The following is a 19,624-nucleotide window of genomic DNA, read 5'->3' as shown; positions in this document are numbered from 1 at the left end:
AACATGAGGCTTGATCCCACAACCATGAGATCATGACCCAAACCAAAATCAAGAGTTGGACACTCAACTGACTGAAACACTCAGGTTCCTCATAATTTGCTAAATTGTTAAAACTAAACATATAATTATCCTATAGCTTAACAGGTGCATCCTTGGGCATATATCCCACAGAAATTAAAACTTATGCTCAAAAATCTGTATGAAAATGTTATACATTTAACTTATACATGTAATTATACATGTAATAAAGTTGCACAGTCTACACATACACATAGACACACACACAAAGACACTCACATGTAACACTGGGTAAAATATGAATAAACTCTGTGGATTGTACCAACACCAATTTTCTGGTTGTGATACCATACTATAGCTATACAAAATGTTATCAATGAAAGAAACAGAATGAAACATACATGCTTCTATACATTTTTTATAACTTCTTGTGAATTTATAATTATTTCAAAATAAATCATTAAAAAAAAAAAAGTTGAATAGTTGGGCCCAACTTGATACCTCATTCCAGGAAGAAAAATGGCATAATCAACACTATTTGAATAAAGTTATTTCTACCAGCTGAAATTAACCTAACAGTATGATCGAGTCTGCATTTCACCATCTCAAGCAATACAAACAAACAAACAAGGGGGACTTTAATTGATTTTTTCTGAAATTGACATAGATTCTGTCCACAGCCATCCTCCAACCTACAAGTCTGAAGACCTACCAGTGAGATTAATGGCAAGACCAGTCCTTGGTGAAGGTATGTTGGGTCCTGGGGATAACTCCTTTTCTAAATTCTCATAAACCACATTTAGTCAAATTTTCTGATTTCCCCATTTTCTCTTACCTATTGGTTGGTCTTAACTTGCTTTCATTCTTTCATTTATTTGTTCATTAATCACACACATCCTAAATGTTCATCTTATATGCACTGCCACTCTTCTGTGGGGTCATTTTCCTTTCTGCTATCCCTTGGCTCCAACTTGTTCCTTACTTTTCTGTGAAAACAGAGGAGAGAGCATCTAATTCAATGTAGAGGGACTAGGCATCTTCCCAATGGGGGCATTTAAGTTGGTTTCCCAGGATTTTTCTCTCCCTCCTCCAGAAAACTGAGTGGAAAAGCTTTCTTCATCAAGGCAGCAATTCTGCCAAACAAATTTTTCTCACTCTTTGAAAGATCCACTCTGTTATGTTTGGCTAAGATCCAAGAAATGTAATCTACCTCTAAACCAAAAACAAAAGCCAACTCTTCCTTTCCTGAGGCCCTTTCTTCCAAAATCAACTGAAAAGAAAAAATAAATGAAAACTCTTATCTATGCTCTAAAGCCCTCTATTTTCTACTGAAAACTCCAACAACAGAGATAAAATTCCAACTTCTTCTTACAGTCATGGAATTCTGTATTGGTAATGGATGTTAGAGGCCAGTCTCCTCATTATAGAGAAGAAAAAAAAGAAACAGATTTGGAGGGGTAGTGCAGCAGCCCAAGAGTCAGGCAGCCTAGAGGAGAACACAGATTCTCTCCCAGCCAATGCCCCCTCCACTCTGCCATGTTTGCTAAATATTTTCTTACCAATATTTCTTGGTATCATACCTTAGGATAGCTGCTCTAGGAAGAGGACTAGGAAGTCATCCTCTGAAGGACTATATCAGATTCTCTACTAATCTCTTGTGTTCCAAAGGAACAGGATAGGCTCCTTGAAGGTAACATCTGAGGTTCTTTCTGCTTCTCTTCTCTCTCTCTCCCTCTCCCTCTCTCTTCAAATGCTTGTCAGTGACTGAGTCCCAAGAAGTCAATCAACATGTACAAATCCCCACTGCCTGACAGAGAGAATCAAAAGGGAAGCCCACCAACTGGTTCCAAGCTCCAGATAAGATCAAGAAAGTTCTCCCCACATTCTCTTCCACATTGCCTTTGGCAGGAACCAAGAGGGGACTGTTAATACTTCTGGCAAGAGCCCAACACACCAACTCCCCAACCCTCCCATTTCACACCATTATCTTCCTCGAGACAATCAAGACCAACCCCAGAATACTTATAACTCTTTTTTTTCTGTCAGCACAAGAAGCCCAGAGCTCCTTGTCCCCCATATAGTTCTATGAGCAATGAAAACCCATCTCCCCCCAACACACACACACACACACACACACACACACACACACACACGAGTCCCTATCTCTTTTCTTGCCCTTCTTTTTTTTACTTAGCAATTTTTGATCACCTGACAACTCATATGCTCTACTTGCCTTTCCATCCTCCTCTCCTGGAGTAAAAGCTCTATAAGGACAAGAATTTTCATATGTTTTACTCACTGTTCTACCCCTAGTGCTGGCACATTGTAGGAGCCCCAAAAATATTTGTTAAACAAATAAATCCGAGACCATTTTTTTAAAGTCTGAAGCAAACAACGTGAGGGCCAAAGGGTGTCTGAGAAGTTTGAGAGAAAGACAGAGATCATTTGTGACAACCAGAAAACATGAACAGAGGAAGGTTTGAGCCCTAAGGATTTCCAGAAATGGCATCTATCACATGAAAGAAGTGTTACTAAGAGGATATTCAGACTGTATACAGGGCCAGAGCAAATGGTGTGCTTTTTGAAACAAAATAGAAATAATTTGGCACCTACTGTGTGCCAAGCACTGTGTTATTATCACAAGAACTATACAAAGTGGTATTGCTATCCCCATGTACAGATGAAGAAACTGAAGCAAAGAGAAGCAACGTAACTGCCCGAGATCCACAGTTAGGAAGGGGGAGGAGCCTCCAAATCTGTCTCTCAGTGTCACAAATCCATTCCCTCTCCTCTCTCTGAACTTGTATGTCCCCTCTGCTCCAGGCACCTTCCAAGTATACCTGGTGTCAATCTCTCAAGGGCTCCTCTAAACCCCAGATGATACCAGGATCTGTTTGTTCCCAGACATGTGTTAATGAATGCTATCAGGCTTAGAACCTGGGTGCTGTCTTCCTCTCTTCACCTTTTCAGCTCTACTGAAGTATAATATATATATATATATATATATATATATATATATATATATACATACATATATATATATATATATATAGTGTACAACATGATGATCTGATACATGTACACATTGTGAAATGTTTGCCACAGTCAAGCTAATTAACACAACCATCCCTCACATAGTTATACTTTGTATGTGTGTGTGTTTAGAGCACTTAAGATCTACTCTCTTAGCAAATCTTAGCAAATTTCAAGTATACAATACAGCATTATTAACTATAGTCACTATGCTATACAGTAGATCCTCAGAAGTCATTCATCTTATAACTAAAAGTTGGTAACCTTTGACCAATATCTCATTTCCCCAGTCTCCAAGCTCCTGGAAACCATTATTCTATTCTCTGCTTCCATGAGTCTAACTTCTTTGTCTTTTTTTTGAAATCCCATATATAAGTGATACCATGCAGTATTTGTCTTTTTCTCACTGGCTTATTTCATTTGGCATCATACCCTCCAAGTTTATCCATGTTGTCATCAAAAATGGCAGAATTTCCTTAATTTTTAAGTCTGAATAATAGTCTGTTACATGTATAAATGCACATATATATACACACATACATACATATACATACACACACACGTATACATACAACACGAGAAAAAGAACTCACTAGAAAGTACTTTTAATGATTATATTATTTTCCCCCAAACTAATACAGCTTTTATTGTATCTTTTTTTTAAGTTTATCTATTTTGAGAGGGGGGGAGGGGCAGAGAGACAGGGAAAGAGAGAACCCCAAGCAAGCTCCATGCTGTCAATGTAGAACCCAATGGGCTCAGACTTACCAACCGTGAGACCAAGACCTGAGCCAAAATTAAGAGTCGGTCACTTCACCGACTGAGCCACCCAGGCACTCCTTATTGCATCTTCAAAATATCACAAGTAAGTCTGAAAAATCATCTGCCTTCTTGCTGTTTCTGTAGCTGGACAACTTAGATCTTATCAGTCTGCTGAACTGTTCCTTTTTCAGAAACACAGATACTATCCCCAAATTTTCTGATATCTTTCTTTTTAACTGTTGTGGCATGCCTGAATCAAGCAACTGGGTCTCATTCAAGTTCAACGTGATTCCCTTCAAGCATTAACTCATCTTTCTGGGCTCAAGATACTGGACAAGCAACACCTGGCCTCACCTGAACCCTATGGATATATTTTTCACCGAAGGAATTTCAGATTTCAACAAGAGAACCATTCCTGAAGAACAACACTGATGGGGAAGTGAGCATACACAGACCCCATCTTGTACTGGAAGCCCAGGGTAACACCCTTCATCATGCTCTGTACGTGACTATGGATGGTGCACACAGTTGCCAGTTCTTTTCTATTTCCCCACCATTTGTCAACGCAGAGCCTCTTCTTTTTCTCTCCAAGCAGACTGAGTTCTACATTGAGGTGACTGAGGTTCCTTCGCAGGGTTCCTCTGGAGCCCTTCACAGTAACAGTGCATCCCTTTAGAGTGATGTCAACATTTTCTGCAATGTCGACAGTCTGATTGCCGAGAGTAGTCTTCATTCTCGCAGTAGATGCGGCAAAGTGATTACATTATCAACAAAAGAAAAAGTACAGTGAAAAAGGTTTGGGGGTGGCTCAGTCAGGACAGCATGTGACTCTTGATCTTAGGGTCATTAGTTCAAGTCCCACACTGGGCATAGAGCCTAGTTAAAAATATGTATATATTTTTGGGGTGCCTGGGTGGCTCAGTCGGTTAAGCGTCCGACTTCAGCTCAGGTCATGATATCATGGTTCATTGGGCTCTGTGCTGACAGCTTGAAACCTGGAGCCTGCTTCAGATTCTGTGTCTCCCTCTCTCTCTGCCCCTCCCCTGCTCGTGCTTTGTCTCTCTCTGTCTCAAAAATAAACATTAAAAAAATTAATATATATTTTTAAATATTTTATATCATATATTTATGTGTGTGTGTGTGTGTGTGTGTGTGTAACACCACAGCCTGATTCTAAAGCTCTTTACTACTTTGTCATACCACATTTGATACCAGTTAAGTTCTCACTCTGTACCAACAAAGGGGTTGGTAAGGAGATAATTATGAGAATATAACCTACTGGTATATTTTGTAAAGCGTTTATGAGTAGAATTTGATTAATCATTTGCAAACCTTAGGAGAACAAACAAAAGAAACTTTTAGATAAAAGCAGGAGAGAGATGGTTTTGTAACATGAGGATGATGAAACACTTGGATGAATTTTTACTAGGGTCCTGATCCCTGGAGAAACCTTCAAGGAAAGAATTTACCACATTCATCGTGGATGGTTCTTACTGCCATCGTGGAGTGCTTTTGTTTTTGTTTGTTTATTTTTTTTAATTTTATTTAAATCTAAATTAGTTAACATATAGTGTAATAATGGTTTCAAGAGTATAATTTAGTGATTCATCACTTACATATAACACCCAGTGTTCATCCCAACAAGTGTCCTCCTTAATGCCCATCACCCATTTAGCCCATCCCCCCCCCACCCAACACCCCGCCAGCAACCCTGAGTTTGTTCTCTGTATTTAAGAGTCTTATCACTTGCCTCCCTCTCTGATTTTATCTTATTTTTCCTTCCCTTCCCCTATATTCATCTGTTGTGTATCTTAAATGTGGAGTGTTTTGATCCAGATTAGAGGGTGCCTCACTGCTACCACCAATGGGGAATCTAGGAGGAAGAATGTCCATACTCTGCATTGGTCCCACTTGACATCAGCTTTTCACAGCTGCAATGCTTGCAACATTAAGGTTACATCTAATGAGTGTGATTATTGTTCATCATGAAATGGTAAATATATCTATGAAATGACATTGATTAAAGGTATTTTTGGGCTTTTAACATTTTAACTGGATGAAATCGTCATAACCTAAGAAACTCAAAATCTAATATGGACCTTTACATTTAGTAGCAGAAGTGGGAAATGGAAGCTCAAAACTAGGATAGTTGTAAGAAAGATGCTTCTTAAAGATCGATACAATGAGGAAAACAAAATTTCAGTTTCTAGACACCAGTGCTGCAGTTACCCGTTATTTCCCACCTGCCCAGTAGGCGTCAGTGTAAGACAATGTTCCTACAACTGAACAAGCTTTAAAGCAGAAACAAAACAAAAGAGTATCCAGTTATAAAACAGAGAAGATGCAATAAAGATGGGGCTACCCAAATTTCACATGAGCCTTAAAATGTCATCATTTAAAGAGATGATCAAAACAAAGTTCCCTCATGACTAAGAGGAGGGACCACAGCACCTCAGAAGACCCCATCTGGCTCTCATATTCCTTGTCAACTCAGCAGGAACTCCTGGAGCATCTCACAAGGCTTCTAGGAGGACTCAGCATTGCTGTAAGAGTCAATCACTATGAACTAGTGTAGTAACCAGAACACTCCCAGGGAACAAAGCAGCATTCGGCCCAGTATACTCCCTTTGAAAAACAGATATTATCCCCACTTCTCAGAGACAATATTACCATAATATATCACAATAAGGAATATATCATAATAAGGATTACAAAAGTGGAAAGAAGAACGGAGTTAAAGTTTGTATGTGGGCTTTGCAGAATGTGTTGAGTCAGTCAGGGTGAGCTTCCTGGAAGAGTTGGCCTTTGAACTGTGATGGAAGAGAAGAGAGGCACAAAACCAGGGCTATCCTAGCCTCACCTTTCTGCTTTGTATTCAGTTTTCCTCCTCCAAATACAACCACCCTATACTCTGATAAAGGGTAACCAATAAAGGGTAAGAAAATAAACATGAATTATTTTTAAAATTCACTATATAAAGGTACTTTTGATATTTTAAAGGGAAAATGATAGGAGGTTGGGGGGAGGGTGGCATCTGTTGAGTGCCTAATACACACACACACGTTGTGACATACATTCCTTACCAAAATCCTGAATGTAAGTGGTATTACTCTCATTTTTAGATAAAGGATCTAAGACTCATAGACGTTATATATCTCACCCAAGATTATGACATCTAATATTTATGAGTAATTACTCTGCACCATATTAAACTAAGTGAATTCACAATGATCCAATGAAGAAATGATTTATTATTCCCATTTTGCAGAGATGGAAGTTAAGTCTAACAGAAAATAAGTTATTGCTTCCTCAAGATTACAGCGCTCCTAATTAGTTGAAATTCAAATTCATGCATTGGAAGTAGGGTTCTCTGGGAAGCGGACTGCGAAATGGATTAAGGTTGTGGTTGTTTATTAGGGAATACCTTTAGGATTAGCATCTGTGGAAGGAAGGGACCAGAAGTAGGACTGGGAAACACATCTGTGTTGTCCAGCACTGGGCCAAATGGCCAAGCTTGTATACACCTGCCTCGGTCAGTCATTAGATGTGGACATGGCCCTGGGGGAGACCCCAAAGGGCTGATGACTGACAACTGTCTGCGGACACTACTCCCAGGGCTGGGACCACAAGTCCTTCCTGGGAGGGACATCTTGGCAGCACATCTCCCTGCCTGTTGCACTGTGTCCATATGGTACTCCCAGCTCATCATGTTTTTCTGCTATACCACAATGGTGGGGGGCCAGAAAGGAGGCAGGGCTGTAGTGGTGAGGTTGCAGAATGGTGAGCCTGGGCCCCAGGCTTCATGGGGAGATGAGCACCAAGGTCTCATCCCTTATAACCCTCAAATAGCATCAGCTAGGAATTAAGAAAGGCGTGGAGGCACAGAACGCTGAGTCAACAGCAGGATCAGTCATTAAATGCTTGTTGTTCAGTTGATTGACAACTTCCAGGGGGTCAAGTTAGGGAGGTACCAACCCACATGCAGACTCAACAGTTGGTCATGCAGACTCAACAGTTGGTCGAGGCATTTATGCTATTTAGTAACATCTCATCTCCTGCTGCTTGCCACACTCATCCACCCCAGAGGCTGCCCAAGATGGCAAACCCATCTGGGCATGCCAAAGTGCTGGCCTGGTTTCAGTGTACTGTCCTAACCTACCCTAGGTGACAGTAGCATTGAGTGCACTGTCTTCCATGTGGAAATATAGCCAGCTCACAGTATCTCAAGTGGTAAGGATGGCAAAATTCCAGACTGAGTGGCAACAAATTCTCATACTTCTGCTTGAATTCAGAGAACAGCTGACTTGACAGAAGGCAGAAAGCCGGTGAGCTTACTTCCCTCAGTGACAAGTGAGCACAAAGCAAAACCAGCTTTCCATGGTGAAATTCTTCTCAAACGTCAACCTGGTTGTGCATGGAAGAGAAAGCCTGAGAGAAGGCAGGACAGCCGTGTACAAGGAAAACACATCACCTGGTTGGTCTGCAAGTGAGTCTGCCTGAAGCCTCAGAACTGCCAGTTCTTCCCTGGGCTACAGTCACTGCCCACCCCCCACCCCCACCCCACGCACTTCAGTGCCTTGGACCAAGCCAGTCATTGCTCTTGGAATACTGCCTCCCCTTTGCCACAGGTAGCAAAATCCAGCCAAAGCCCTGGTTCAAAATTTCCTCCATGAAACTATCTATCCCCACCCTCCAGCCAAAAGCAATTTCTCTTATAATTCATTTGGTACCTACTACAAAGCGGTGGGAGTTCTAACATTTTAAATTGTGCATAAGAATCACTCAAAGTGCTTGATTAAAAGCCAGGGCCTTTGGCCCTGGGCCCCAGACACTCTGATTCATCAGGAATAGAGAGGTCTGGGAATCTGCCATTTTCCTAGTCAGCTCTGATATTCCTGATTTGCTTGGTCAGCAGATGATACTTTGAAGAGTACTGGCATTGTGCTTGTAAGATTCTGTCCCTGGGGGTGACACAATTGCTACAGAGTTGGTGTCCTCTGAAGGGCATGTTTTAATGCAATTGGAGGACAGAGACCCTGTCTTGTTCATAGCTCTCTCTCCTACGATATCCAGCATAGTGATTCACATATAGTAGGTGCTCAAACATTGTTTAGTGATCAGCTAAGAGTTTTTCTGGTCTCCTGATCGTCTTTTTACTCTTCCAAATGGCTTCAGGTTTGGAGGGAAGCCTGCCTCTCACTCCCATTTCTCATGTATTCCTTCTCGTGCTCCCTCGTGCTTCAAGATCTATCCTGCACCCCTTTGATCTGCCCTGCTGTGTCCTCCTTTAGTTGATCTTTTAGCTGTTTAACAAAATTTTAACATGATTTTTTATTCTCTTTTATCAAAGACCATATTTACTCAAAATTTTAAAACATCCATGTTCACTGGGCATGTTTTAGAAAATACAGTTCACCATTGAACAACGTGGGCTAGAACTGTGTGGGTCCACTTACACAGGAATTTTTTCAATAAATACAGTACAATACTGTAAATGTATTGTGGCTCCCTTATAATTTTCTTCACATTTTCTTTTCTCTTGCTTATTTTATTGTGAGAGTACAGTAATAATACATAGAATATACAAAATATGTATTAATAGACTTTCTATTATAAGTAAGGCTTCTGGCCAATAGTAGGCTATTAACAGTTAGGTTCTTGGGGAGTCAAAAGTTATATGCACATTTTCAACTGCATGGGGGTTGGCACCCCTAACCTCTGCACTGTTCAAGGATCAACTGTAAAAGTATTAAGAAGAAAACTTACCTGTAATCTCCATTTCCTATTGAATGCACATTTTCACATATCCTGAAAAGGTTCATTTTTCTGGGGTCTAGGTCAACAGTCTTCTTTATCTTTGGACGTCTCCCTCATTTCTGAGAAAGCTGGGATATTATTACAGATTAAGAAGGGGAGGGGTGACTGGATGGTTCAGTCGGTAGAGCATGCAACTCTTGATCTTGGGGTTGTAGGATCAAGCCCCATGTGAATGTAGAGATTACTTAAAAATAAAATTTAAAAAAAAGGAAGAAGGGGATTTAGGAGAAGAGAGAACCTAAAGTCTATTTTAAGAGAACAAAAGTTGTTCTATGATTAGCCCCCACCTATCAAAAGTTAAACAAATATGAAGCTAATAGGCCAACTTTGACCAAGCACACTGCATAGAGGACCGATATTTGGGCAATAGTATTTTAAGGAACACAGTCTTTTCCTGGCTTTCAGAATGTACAACAAGTAGATAATTAACTCAGCACAATGTGTAGAAAGGGTAGATAGAATATACACAATGATGACAACAAAATAGCAAACATATGTTACTCCCTATGTGTTGGGCATTGATATAAGTGCTTCTATGCATTAACTTACCTAACTTCACAATAACCCTTTGAGGTAGGAATTATTATTGCCACCATCTTACAAATGAGGAAAAGAGTCACAAAGAGTTAGTAACTTGCCCAAGTTCACACAGCTAGTAAGTGGCAGAGTTAGAATTCAAACCTAATCAGGCTCCAGAGTCCATGTTCTTAACTACTAACTGCAAGTCAACTAGTGTTGCCCAACAGTTACAACACGTTAGTCATTTAAAGACCTTACGTAACACTGGACTTGAACTTTTGTCCGAGACCCCAAATATTTCAGAGTGTTTACTTGGGAAATAAGTCCACAGTTGAGCCTCAGTTAGACAATTATTCCACTCATAATTACCGTCATCCAGTCTTATCTGACAGATCTTGCATATAGTCTGGTTGAACAGCCACACTTTAAAAAGATGCTTCTTTTATTCCTGGACTTGGTTGCTATTCTGAATTCCTTTATTCTACAAATTTACCAAGCAACTGCTATGTGCCAGGCATTATTCTAGGTTCCTGGCCCAGAAGATAAATGAGCTGTGCTGTTTACCCCCCCAGTAGAGGACTCAGCCTCTAGTGGATCCATGGTCATGGATAGACAAAGAGTTAGGGATGGGTGGCATATTTGTACATAAGAATAACTGCTTAGTAACAGGTGAGCATGGCTCTAAAACTCACACCTTCTGCAACCATGGCATGTCTGAAGTATAAGAAATGCAAGTAATCTGAGCAGAGCAAGCATTTTGGTTTATGAGAAGAGCCATAGGCATAACCATGGCCAGAGCCAATTATTCACTCAGTACCACTGTCTCCTGGCCTTCTGAACTGGGTGTGGATGGGGCCCTGGTTCCCTGTGTTGATTTGCAAAGCCATCTTCTCTTCCTAGCATTACCTTCTTCCAGCTTCCCTTTCTTCTACAGTGAATAAATATTTTCTCTAATTCACCCCAGTACTAAAGACTTCATGTGCTGTCACTGAAATAGCCAAGCAGTATAGCCACTAAACAAAATAAAGATCTCTGCCCATGTGGAACTCACATTCAAATGGGGGAGGCAGGCTGCAAGCAAGAAACACTAAATATGAGGTAAAAAGTAAATGATAGAGTATGTTGAAAGGTGACAGGTGCTATGTGGAAAACAGGTAGAGCAGGGTAAGGGGGATCAAAGGTGCTGAGGTGGAAGGGGAAGCTGTCAAGACAGGGGTCAGGGTAGGCCTCCCTGAGAGGGTGGTATTTGAGCAAAAATTTGGAGGCAAGGAGGTTTGATACGAGGCCCTCTGGAGAAGAGCCTGACCGACAGAGAGAAGAGCTCCAAGAGAAGCCCTAAGCTGAGAAGGGCGCTATTGAGTTGAGGAACAGTGAGGAGGTGAGTGGGGTTACAACACACTGAACAAGGGGGAGAATGGTGACAGGTGAGGAGAGAGGTAATGGCACCAGTCACATGGGCCTCTTCATCCTTGCAAGGACTGGCTCGTGAAACTAAGAGCTATTACAGAATTTTTTGAACAGAGACTTGAAACAGGTTTTAATAGGATCTCTCTGGCTGCTTTAGTGAGAACTGACCATGGGAGGCAGAAGAAAGAAGCAGGGAGACCAGTTAAGAAGCTACTATAGGAACCCAGGCATGAGTAGACAATGGCTCGAACCAGGGTAGTAGTAGAAGTGAGCAGATTCTGTACACTTTTTAAAGTACTGGTCCAAAGAGATAGTTATGTTGCAGTAACAAGAGACCCCCCAAACCAACAGTTTACAACACTTCATGTCCAGTGTGAGGTGTGAGTCAGCTGTGGCTCTGCTCCTTTTGACTTGGCTTTGGGTCCGGGTCCAAGCTGGCAGAGCAGCCTCTGTCTGGAACATTGTGGATCATTGTGGTAGTGGGAGAAAGTAGATGTGCATACCATACATGGTGGCTCTTAGAGCAACCACTGGAAATGGTATCCATTAATTCTGCCCACATTTATCTAGTTAAAGCAAGTCATATGATCACTCCTAAACTCAACAAAGTGGGGATATTTAATCCTGCAAGAAGGGGCACAACAGGAAAGGAAACTGGATTATTTGATGACAAGTAATACCATCAGCAACACAGAGCCAACACCTTCCCAACAGATTGGAGGTGGAGCATGAGTGAAAGAAAAGTGTCAAGAGTGACTTGAAGATCTTGGTCTGATCAGCCAGCCACAAGGATGGATTGCCATCACCCAAATGGCAAAGCTACAGGTGAAGTCATTTATAGAATATCAGGACTGCAGTTTGGGGCACGTTCAGGTCAAGCCATCTATCAGATATCCAAGTAGAGATGCCCAGTGAGAAGCTGGATAATATAAGTGTAGATTTAAGGTCAGACATCTGGGCTGGAGAAACAAATTTGGAAAACAGTGCCATGAGGTTGGTATTTAAAGCCATGAGCCCAATGCAATTATAAAGGACATGTAGACAGAGAGAGGTAGGAGACCAAGGGGCACAGCAACATGGAAGGTTCTGGAAGAAGACCAGGAGCCAGGAGGGGAAATTCTGAGAAGAATGGAGCAGTGAGGAAACCCATGAGAGTGTTGTAAGTATTGTTTCCTTTTATCAAAGGAGACAAGAGGGGCTGATTCTATCAAATCCTGTCATTACAAATTTTACTATTGGATTTAGTGACATGGAGATCATTTGGTGACCTGGAGAAGAGCAGTTTCTGTGGGATGGCAGGAATAAAGCCTGAATAGAAAGGATTTGAGAGAGAATAGGGAAGAATTTAAGTCAGAGAATATGAACTGCACCTTGAGTTTTGCTACGATGAGGAGCAAAGAAATGGGGACTAATGGGAATGGTGGGGTTGAGGGGAATTGTTTTGTTTCTCTTTTCAGATGGAATCTGTAATAGCACAGAAATAAATGCTGATGAGCATGGGTCCAGTAGTGTGTGGAAAATTATACAAAAGAAAGAGGAAAGAATTGCTGGAGTGCTCTTCTTGCCCACAGGAGAGGGGATGATCGGGCTTAGCTTCAGACAGGAGCCCAGATACTCCCTCTGGAAGACAGCAGGTTGCAAGTGCTGGTAGATGGGAAGGGGCAGGGGGAGCATATGAAAGTTCTCTTCTTGTGGCTTTTATTTTCTCCACGAAGTCAGAAACAAGCTCATCAGCTGAGAGCGAGGATGGGGAAGAGGAGTTGGAGATTTGAGGAGAAAGGAAAAGGGGTGAGATTATCCCTCCAGATAGAAATCAGAACAGTGGTTACCACTGGGGGTGCTGGTGCGGGAATCAGCTGGGAGGGACTTAGGAAACTTTCTGTGGGGGGGGGGTGGGGATCTATAGTATTCTGTATTCGATAGGGGTGTCGGTTACACAATGCGTGCATTTGTCAATGTCATCATACATCATCTGTGCATTTCAGTGAGCATAAATTATACCTCAATTTAACAAGAAGGAGGAAGAGGAGGAGGAGGAGAAGAGGGAGCCAGGAGAGGAGAAAAGTCACCCAGAAGGTGAAAGAGTAAACGGAGGAGAAAAGTATGGCATTAAAGGCTCATTTGAGGTTTATGGTCATTAATTCAATGAACACCACGGTGGTGGTGGTGTATATTCACCTGCCACAATCCACTGCACAGGTGCTGGGCAGGTTTGGATTGACCCAGGGCTGTGGTTTTGCCAAGCAGGTGGTGTAATGTGAGAGAGATATGTAAAGGGTTGTTTGTAGCAATTGACCACAGTGATTATAGTTTTCAAAATAGGATTTTATAGCAAATCCATTAGCAGACTGAAATAGACACCGTGGCTATCAAGGTAGAAACGTCCAGGTATTTTAGTGAAAATACTTTCTTGTTGATCTGTCTTGTAATCAGCATCACCTATGCTTTAATCATCTCTGATTGCATCTCATTCTGTTAAATGTATTCATGTGCTCTTTGAAGAGATACTATTCCAGGGAAGAGGGCCTCCTTTGGGAGGACAGGCAGAAATACATTATTCACCACGTGCACGTTTTATGGCTCTCCATCATGTGGGCCAATGACTCAGCAATCTTTGCTTTTCTGGGTTATGAGTAGAACACTCCACCATTGCCATCCACCAGGGCTGGCCATGTGGTGGATCAATGAGTAATGCCCCAGAAGCAATGATTACAGAAGTGCAACCAAGCTTTTTACTCCTGAAAACATTTCTTGCCTCATGTCTTGGGCAATGTCTAAATGTCACCAGAATTATAATCTTCCAGTTTAAGGCTTTGATCATAAATTACAATTCCAGTGATCTTGTTATGAGTAAGTTATACTTTACACTTGAAATTTCCCCATCCTCTCTTCTGCACTTCCACAATGTTTTGACAGAAGAGTGAAGGGTTGAGAAGTTCCCAACACAAAAAGTTCTGTCTTAGGGCTGACAGCCAGTGTGTGCCCCTCTCTCTGCTGAGGACCCCATTCACGGTCCTGCTGCTCCCATTCAGGGTCTGCAGACATAGCATGGGCCCTCTCTTGTGCTGCCTTGATCTTGCAATCCAGCACCCTCAAGTCCCCTATACCAGCCTATTTGAGACAACTTTACTGAAGGGTCAAGGTAATTTTAAAGGGATTGAGGGAACGAAAAGTTAAGCTGAATGCTAGGTTTGGTTTTCTTCAGAATCCAAAAGCAACAGGAGCCCAAGATGTTAACTCTTCACAACAAGGTTCTTGCTCAGGCTCAGAACCAACCTGTTCACATCCTGAATCCGGAGCCCTCATATCTAAATGTCTCCCTCAAAGAGATTCTTGCCTCTAGTTTTTGGAAGGAAAATCTCCACACCTTCTGGAAAATTGTGCCCCTCACCCAGAGGGATCAATTCTCATCCTAGAATCCATAACCTCTCCCTATTAGAGCACAACCCACATCTGGGCCTTTCAGCAGGGGCTCCAGTAAGACCAGCCACAATGTCTATTGATGCCCCCACGTGCCTCAACAACCAGTAATTGGGAGGGAAGGGGCTGTCCAGGGTGGGTTCCTCACATGGGTGAGCTGAGGGTACTCACCTGTTTACTTAACACCTATTGATTCAAAGGTGGACCCATTACACCAGCTCCATCCACACATTCCCCCAGGGACAAACATTAGTGTTCCTGGACAGTCTAAAGCCATACTTACTGCAATCAGTAGTATTCCATAGAATCAGGAAGTCACATTATTACACAGAAGAGAATCCAGTTTTTTTCTTGCTCCCACATTGTTGCTTGGTGGACACATCCTGGTTTAAAAACAGAAGCCCTGATGTAAGTATCTGTGGAGGAGGGTGTGCTCTTATCCTACTCAGCTCCCATCTTGTGTAAAGCGAGGCAGTCGTCTGTTTGACTTCTCTCCACACTGATGATTGCCCAGGTCCTCCCCCACTCCCTCCTCACACTGGCTCCCCTCCCCCACCACACTTAAAAGATCCGTGGGGGGGCCAGAAAGGGTTCACAGCACAGCCACACAGAGGAGGCATGAACTTTGGCTGCAGAATCGAGATGGGGACATGAAGCTGGGGAAAAGCATGTAGTGAGGTGACAGGCACAAGCTTTAATGGCACACAGAGTTAGGCCACAAACAGACTTACAGGCCATGCTGTTCCTAGTCCTTTGACAATCTAAGGAAGGAATTCTGAGGCCTGACTTTGTCAGACTGCTAGCTCATCGGTGATCCAGAGGCTTTCACAGAAATAAAACTTTGAGGTCTTCGGATTTCCCAATGTTTTTGGGTTTTCTTTGTTTCTGAGTAAGAAAAAAAACAAAACAAAGGAAAATTTTAACAACTATTTGTCCAACATACATGAGAATAACAATGGCAATTTTCCAGAAATGTTGAGAAGATGGCTGAATAAAATTGAGAAGCAATTGGCAGGAAGTAATTTGGTGGCTAAGCATTAGTACACCATATAGTAAGCTACAGATGAAATAACACACCCAGTAATAAAAATATGAAGAGCTACTATAAAGCACCGGGACTTTGACACCAAAATCCTGATTCCATTAAAGTTTATTCACAACTATTTTTTCTAAATCCTAGTTATTAATAATACTCCCTAACATTCGACCAGAAAAATGCTCTCACCTACCTTACTTCACAAAAAGCCTGTAAGAAGAGTGTTATCACCATTTCTATCTGTGAGAAAAGAGCTCAAAGAATTCAGTGGCTTGCCCAAAGTTACACAGTGAAAATGAGATGACCGCCCACATCAAGGGGACCCAACCTGTTCCTGCCACAGGACTTTTTACCTAGCCATTTCCTTTGCCTGGAATGCTCTTCCCCATGCTTCACATGGCTGGCCACCCATGGTTCTACTTGCGCTCCAAATGTTGCCTCCTCAGAGGAGTCTTCTCTAACAGCAGGGTCTAAGGTCACCATCCCCCATGCCAGTGGCGCTGTATGCCAGGAGGCATCAAACTATATTTGCAGGCCAAATCTGGCCCACCTGTTGTTGGTTTGGGGTTGTTTGTTTATTTATCTTTGTAAATCAAGTTTTATTGGAACACGGCCATGCCCACTCATTCAAATATTGGCTATGACTGCTTTCCCACTGCAGCTGCAGACTGGAGTCGTTGAGACCAATCATACAACCTGCAAGCCTAAAACATTTGCCATCTGGCCCTTCGCAGAAGAAGTTTGCCAACCTTTGTTCTGTCCTGTCGTTCCACTTATTTTCTTCACAACATTAATCATAACCTGTGTGTCTATATCCTGCATCTAGAATGTAAATTCCATGCCTGTGGTCTTCACCATTATGTCTCTAGCACCTACATCAGTAGATGATCAATGTATCATCCTTTGTTGAGGGACAAGTGGGTTTTGGTGTGTTCTAATTTCACAGTCTCCAGGTGCTTTCTCTTTTAAGTTAGGCTGACCAAAGGAGAAAAATATCTGCTCCCCTTTGTTGTTACATATTTCATTGTCAATCAATAGTGCTCGTTTTGCTTTTAAAATAGGTGTCTGGGGTGCCTGGGTGGCTCAGTTGGCTGGGTGTCCAACTTCGGCTCAGGTCATGATCTCATGGTTCATGGGTTCGAGCCCCGAATCGGGCTCTGCGCTGACAGTGCGGAACCTGCTTGGGATTCTCTCTCTCTCCCTCTCTCTCTGCCCCTCCCCCACTTGTGCACACACACTTTCTCTCTCACTCCTTCATTCAAAAATAAATAATAAAATAAAACTTAAAAAAATAAAATAGTGTCTGAAAGGCATTGCCACATAATTCATTTCAACATTATATTAACTTATTTCAATTAATTGTTACTGCTTAATTTTTTTAACTTTTTTTTGATGTTTATTTTATTTTTGAGAGACAGAGAGAGAGAGAGAGAGAGAGAGCACGAGCAGGGGAGGAGCAGAGAGACAGAGGGAGACGCAGCATCTGAAACAGGCTCCAGGCTCTGAGCTGTGAGCACAGAGCCCGACACAGGGCTTGAACTCATAAACCATGAAATCGTGACCTGAGCCGAAGTCAGCGCTTAACCAACTGAGTCACCCAGGCACCCCAGTTACTGCTTAATTTTTAAATTATAATGAATACTGGCATTTTGATCATGATATTAATGCTCATTAATGAAGTTTCAAAATCCACAATCCATTTAATTTCTTAACATAATACATCTTTTTCTAATAAAACAAAAGTAGGAATCATTAACTACTAAAAATTGCACACTGTAACCATTAGAATCTATGTCCTATCTTCTCTCTTCCCTACTAGAAAAGCCCTGAAAGATTTATCATGAAGAATATGAAAGAAAACTATTTTAGTCCTCTAACAAATTCTTATCTGGCTCCTTCCACCATCACCTTTTGACCTCTCTGGCCCAAAAAAACAAAGGGCAATTAGGGGTGGTGAGACAGTAGGTAAATGAGATTTACCAAAAATTTCTTCAGATGAAATACTCAGGAGAAAGATTTTTTTTTCTTAAGGTGGGGGTGGGGTGGGGAGAGACTAAGAATTTCTAACCCAGCATTCTCCAGTAAGATCCCCCACCAACACGATCCCAGACATTAATAGATCGGCAACCATGCGTTTTAGCTTGAATCCATGACAGGAGTCCAGTTGCCTCTGAAAACAAAAGAAGATCCAGTACTTGACCTTTAATATCCACTCTGCAACACTGACCTCATCACATACTTTTCTTCCAAATGTCTACTGTGTCATTTAAAAATTTTTTTTTAATGTTTATTTATTTTTTGAGAGAGCACAAGCAGGAAAGGGGCAGAGAGAGAGGGAGACACAGAATCTGAAGCAGGCTCCAGGCTGTCAGCACAGAGCCCAACTCGAGGTTTGAACCCACGAACCATGAAATCATGACCTGAACTGAAGTCAGACACTTAACCGACTGAGCCACCCAGATGCACCGCCCCTCCCCGCACTGTGTAATTTAGATTCTCCAGGATCTTTACTTTTAAACATCAAGGATATCTTCACATTCTAAGCCAGGTGACTGTGCTTTCCTCCTTTTCTACTCATTATCCCCCAAATAACTTAGATTTTTTGTTCTAAGTTCTCCATCAGAATTGTGATGCTTCCCAACATACATGATCAAAATTCTTAACTTCCAAAACCAATTTTCTCTTTCCTTTGCTGCCCCAAATGTTTCCCTTCAGAACATTTAAAAATAAATGCAGAGGGGAAACATTTTTTGAGGCATTTTATTTTATGTTTGTTGTTCCTATGTCAAGAATACCCATTGTGATGGGTTTATTCAAATAGAAGACTGACTTCCCTTCTAGGAGCTCCTTGTGAAAGAAGTTCCCAGGGTTAGGGAGAAACAATACACAATGCCAGTACTTCCCAAAAGATAGCCCCTGGAAATGCAAATACATCTCTTACATAATTTGCTAATTTAACCTACCCTGACTACCCTATCTCATCTAGTACCCACAATCATTGCCTATTCCTTTGACCTGCTTTATATTCTTCTAGACACATATCACCAAGTTCTTACCTAACTCACGGATTGCCTCACTTACATTATTTGTTTCCCTCACCAGCCTAGAAGCCCCAGTCTTCTATTCCACTCACTTCTCAAGCTTTGAATGGTATCTACCAAATAATAGGTGCTCAATAAATATTTGTTGAGTGCAGCAGACGCTTTGGGTTCTCCATCCTAATCACATCCTTTTTATTCTTGTAGTGTTTCTTTGCACCCCTTTAAGTGCTTTTGATTCCAATGATCCCCCTCCCTCCAATGCATCTTCAGAGCAGTGCTCCCCGGCTACCAGAGCTGTTTGCCACCGCAGGTAGAGGACCTGAGTCCCTGGCAATTACTCCTCCCCTGGGCAGCCCAAAGCCAAGGGCTGACTGATAAGCAAAGAGAGCACAGCTTCCCTGCCCAAGGGGCTAGGAGGTGGGGTAGGAGTGGTGGGGGAGAGGTGGTGCGTTGGGGAAGGGAGCCAGTGGTCCTTAGCTCAGTATCTGTTTCTTATTTTTTTTTTTATTGTTTATTTTTGAGAGAGACCAAGAGACAGAGCATGAGCAGGGGAGGGGCAGAGAGAGAGGGA

General features: G+C 42.0%; 1 long non-coding RNA gene and 1 pseudogene across 2 annotated transcripts in view; both read right to left on the bottom strand.

Annotated features, from left to right (window-relative positions):
* Positions 1–19,624, bottom strand: part of LOC115508780 — a 291,964-nt gene that overhangs the window by 113,282 nt on the left and 159,058 nt on the right. For both annotated transcript variants that reach the window (XR_004343283.1, XR_004343284.1), the window contains 2 exons: positions 15,708–15,861; positions 15,260–15,359 (listed from right to left, as the gene is read on the bottom strand). This is a non-coding gene — a long non-coding RNA (uncharacterized LOC115508780). The remainder of the gene's footprint in view (positions 1–15,259; positions 15,360–15,707; positions 15,862–19,624) is intronic.
* On the bottom strand, positions 3,898–4,570 carry LOC116737727 (annotated as a pseudogene).

This window comes from Lynx canadensis, chromosome A2 (assembly GCF_007474595.2).
Source record: "Lynx canadensis isolate LIC74 chromosome A2, mLynCan4.pri.v2, whole genome shotgun sequence".
Lineage (NCBI taxonomy): Eukaryota > Metazoa > Chordata > Mammalia > Carnivora > Felidae > Lynx > Lynx canadensis.
This window is presented reverse-complemented; position numbering and strand designations above follow the sequence as displayed.